Source organism: Gracilinanus agilis, chromosome 6 (assembly GCF_016433145.1).
Source record: "Gracilinanus agilis isolate LMUSP501 chromosome 6, AgileGrace, whole genome shotgun sequence".
NCBI classification, from domain to species: domain Eukaryota; kingdom Metazoa; phylum Chordata; class Mammalia; order Didelphimorphia; family Didelphidae; genus Gracilinanus; species Gracilinanus agilis.
The window spans coordinates 153,562,395-153,566,845 of NC_058135.1; positions in this window are offsets into that span (position 1 = coordinate 153,562,395).

The window sequence follows — 4,451 nt, forward strand, 5'->3', positions numbered from 1 at the left end:
GGAATAACAAGAAAAAAATATTTGGCTTTGTCAGAAGTGACTGGCAGAAGCTTTAGGCCTTGGAGGTTTTTGAGACTCAGCATGTTAGCAAGTGGTGGTCTTAAGTACTGACTATGACATGTAGTAGTGATAACATTGAAAACAGAATAAGAAATTGTGGACTCTAGTGAGTCTATTTCTATCTCTACTGTATTATCATGGATGACACTTCATCCTATACTCTTCCCTTTTTCAATGGCTCTGGGCTTTAAAAGAATAATTTTTTAAACTTTTTTTAATTTTTTTAATATTACATTAATTTCCACATATATATATATATATATATATATATATATATATATATATGTCCTGCCTATATCTCTATTCAATGAGTTTTCCCTTGTAACAAAAATACAAAAACATTCAATGAAACCACCCTAACAATGTCTGACAGAAATGCCTTTTTTCTAAACCAGCAACCTCTCACCTCCCCACTGAAAAAAGTAAGCCATATTTTTTCATCCCTTTTCTGAACTAAGATTAGGGATTAGATTTAAGCAGCATTCAATTTTGTTTCATTTATTTTATATACTTAATATTTGTTCATATTGCCCATCCCCTTTTGTTTGCTTCAGTTTACATCAGATGATTTAACTTTCTCTGAATCCCTGATATTCATTTTTCTATATTGTAATACTAATCTATTATATTAATTTACCACAATTTATTTAGCCATTTGTCAGTTAATTTATTTCTACTCATTTGCTACTGAACAAGTACTTCTATTAATATTTTTAAATGAATAGGACTTTTTTCTGTCTTTGATATCTTTTGAGAATATTCCTCATTTTGTGTATCATAGGGTTATGGATACTTCAACCCCTTTTCTCATAACTACAATTTCTTTTTTTTTTTTCAAGAACATTTGAACCAACTAACTTTTTTATCTAAAATATATCAGTGAGGGAGAAGCCAAGATGGTGGTATATATGTGGTAGCAGGAAACTCCTAAAGCTGTTCTGAATTTCCTTCCAAACCAATCATTGCAAAGGTTCTTAGAAGGAAAGAAGTCAAAGCAGGATGAGTAAAGGGGCTCTTCCACTGGACACAGAATGAAAGGTAGGCAGTGAGAGAGGATTCCCACATTATAAGAGGGCAAAACTGCACAAGGAATAGCACAGGTTTACCACCCCTACCTCCACCCCTACTGTGCCAGAGGCAGAGACAGAAGCAGGGCAATATCTGAATTTTAGGGAGCTAGTAAAAGTACCACAAACCTAACTCTGGAGGCTTCAGGACTCCAGGCACTACCCTTGAGGCTACAGGCTCTAGCAGTGAGATTCAAAGCTTAATGGCACCAGACTCACTCAGCAGGGGTAGGGAAAATAGCCTCAGAGCAAAATACTGTGCATCAAACTACACCATAGACACATCCCTGGAAATAACAGGGCCTGGAGTTGAAGTTCAGAGTTGCAGAGCACTGGCCTAACATGGCAACAGGCTGCAGAAGCAACAGGTAGTGGCACTGTCAGTAGCAGCAGCAGCAGTAGCAAAGGAAGGTAGCTTTGGGGTAAAACACTTTGAAGCCTGCTACAACTACAAAAACAAATCATAACAAAACAAAAAACACCACAGCTCTAACTGCTCTCACTTGGACCTCTGACAAAGAAGGGATAGCCCCAAGACAAAGCACAAGGAGACAGAAGCTAAGATAGAAATGACCAGCAACATGAAGGACTCCCACTCCTCTAGTGATAAAATGAGTAAATAACAACAAAAAAATATCTTGACCCTGGAAAATTTCTATGGAGAAAAAAAGAGCAAAAATCAGAACCAAAAAGAGAGAGTGAGAAACAAGCAAACACATTCAAACTCTCCAAAAAATAGAAATTGGACACAAGTTCTGGAAGGACTCAAAAAGGAATTCAAGAAGCAAGTAAGAGAGATAGAAGAAAAATAGGAAGAAAAGTGGGAAAAAGAAATGAAAGTAATACAAAAAGAAAATAACAGCTTAAAGGGTAAAATTGCCCAAATTGTAAGAGAGACACAGGAATCAAGTGAAGTAATAAGCAACTTATAAATCAGAATTGACCTCCTGGAAGAACAGGCAAAAAACTCTAATGATAAAAAGAGTGCCATGAAAAGCAGATAGACCAAAGCAAATAGGAGAATCAAAAGATCATGAATGAAAATCAGTCTTTACAGACTAGAAATGGGCAAGTAGAAGTTAATGATTTCATGATAAAATAAGAAATAATGAAAAAATTTAAAAAAAAATTAAAAAATAAAAGGAAACATGAAATTTATCATTGGAAAAACTATAGATCTGGAAAATATATCCAGGAGAGACAATTTGAGAATTATTGGGCTACCTGAAAGCCATGACCAGGAAGGAAAAAAAAAAACTTAGACATCATATAACCAAAAATTATCTAAGAAAACTGCCCTGATATTCTTGAACAAGAGGGGAAATTAGACATTAAATGAATTTACAGATCACGCCCTACATTAAATCCCCAAATGAAAATTCCCAGGAATTTTATAACCAAGTTCAAGATATTCCACACCAAGGAGAAAATACTTCAAATGGTCAGAAAGAAACATCAGATATTTTGGAGCCCCAGTCAGGATTATATAGGATATGGCAGCTTCTACCCTGAAGGAATGCAAGGCTTGTTATATGATATTCCTGAAGGGAAGAGAACTGGGTATTCAACCAAGAATCACCTACCCATCAGGGGAAAGTATGGGCATTTAATAAAATGGAAGATTTCCAGGCATTCCTGAAGGAAAGACCAGAATTTGACAGAAGATTTAATGTCCAAATAAAAAATTCAAGAGAATCATATGTAAGACTAAATGAGAGAAAAATTTTAAGGATTTCAATAAGGTCAAATTGATTATACTCCTATATGGAGAAATGATATCTCTAACTCTTAAAAATGATTTTCATTATCATAATAGATAGAAGAAATATACACAGGCAGAGAATGTGGTATTAAGCTTTTTCAAATTATATGTAAAAACAATTAGGGGAAAAAGAGGATTGTACTAAGAGAAACTTGAAGAAGGAGGTAAAATAGGGTAAATTATACCACATAAATAGGTGCACAATTATGTGGCGGGGAGAACATTGTTATAAGAAGGGGAGGATGAAGGTGGTGACAGGTAATACTTAAACCTTACTCTCAGTGGAATCAGTTCAGAGAGGGAATAACAGTCAGATTTATTGGGATATAGTATCCTATCTTACCCTATAGAGAAGTAGAAGGGGAAAAAGAAAAAGGGGGATGGGGAGGAGAGTAATATAAGGGAGGGAAAAGTTGAGGAGACAATTAAAAGACCCTAAAGGGAAAGGGGACTGAATAAAAGCAAAACACTGATGTGGAGGGAAGTAGTGAAAAAAGAAAGGGAAGAATTAAAAGAGGAAATCAAAATGATAGGGAATACACAGATGGCAGTCATAACTTTAATGTGAATGGGATGAACTCACTCATTAAAAGGAAGTGTATAGAAATCCAATGTATGTAGTCTACAAGAAACACACCTCTGAGTCAAGAAGATACTCACAGAAAAATATAAGATGCTGGAGAAGAATTTGTTGAGCATCAACTGAGAAAAAGATTACAGAAGTAGAAATTATGATTTCTAATAAAGCTAAAGCAAAAATACATCTGATTAAAAGAGATAAGGAAAGTAATTACATCCTGATGAAAAGCAGTATGGAAAATGAAGAAATATAAGTACTCAACATATTTGCATCAAATGGTATAGTATCCAGATTTTTAAAGTAGAAACTATTGGAGCCAAAGGAGGAAATAGATAGTGAAACTACACTAGTGTTAGATCTCAATCTTCCCCTATCAGATCTAGATAAATCAAACCAAAAAATAAATAAGAAAGAAGTAAGAGAAGTGAATAAAATTTCAGAAAAATTAGAGTTAATAGATATCTAGAGAAAAGTGAATAGGAATAAAAAGAAATACACTTTCTTTTCAGCAGTACATGGTACATTTACAAAGACAGATCGTGTGCTATGACATAAAATCATTGCAAACAAATGCATAAAAGAAGAAATATTAAAAGCAACTTTTTCAGATGATAATGTGATAAATATTATAATTAGTAAAACTTCATGGTGATGCAAATTAAAAATTAATTGGAAATTAAATAATTTAATTCTCCAAAACTGGTGGCTTAAAGAACAAATCATAGAAACAATTACTGATTGCATTGAAGAGAATGACAATGAGGAAATGGCATTTCAAAATTTATGGGATACAGCCAAAAGTACTCAGGAGAAAATTTATATCCTTGAGTGCCTTTATTAACAAAAAGTAGAAAGAGGAGATAAACAAATTAGAAATGCAACTAAAAAATCTTGAAAAAGAACAAATTAAAAATTATCAGATAAAGACCAAATTGAAAATCCTAAAAATCAAAGGAGAAATTAATAAAATTGAAAGGAAAAT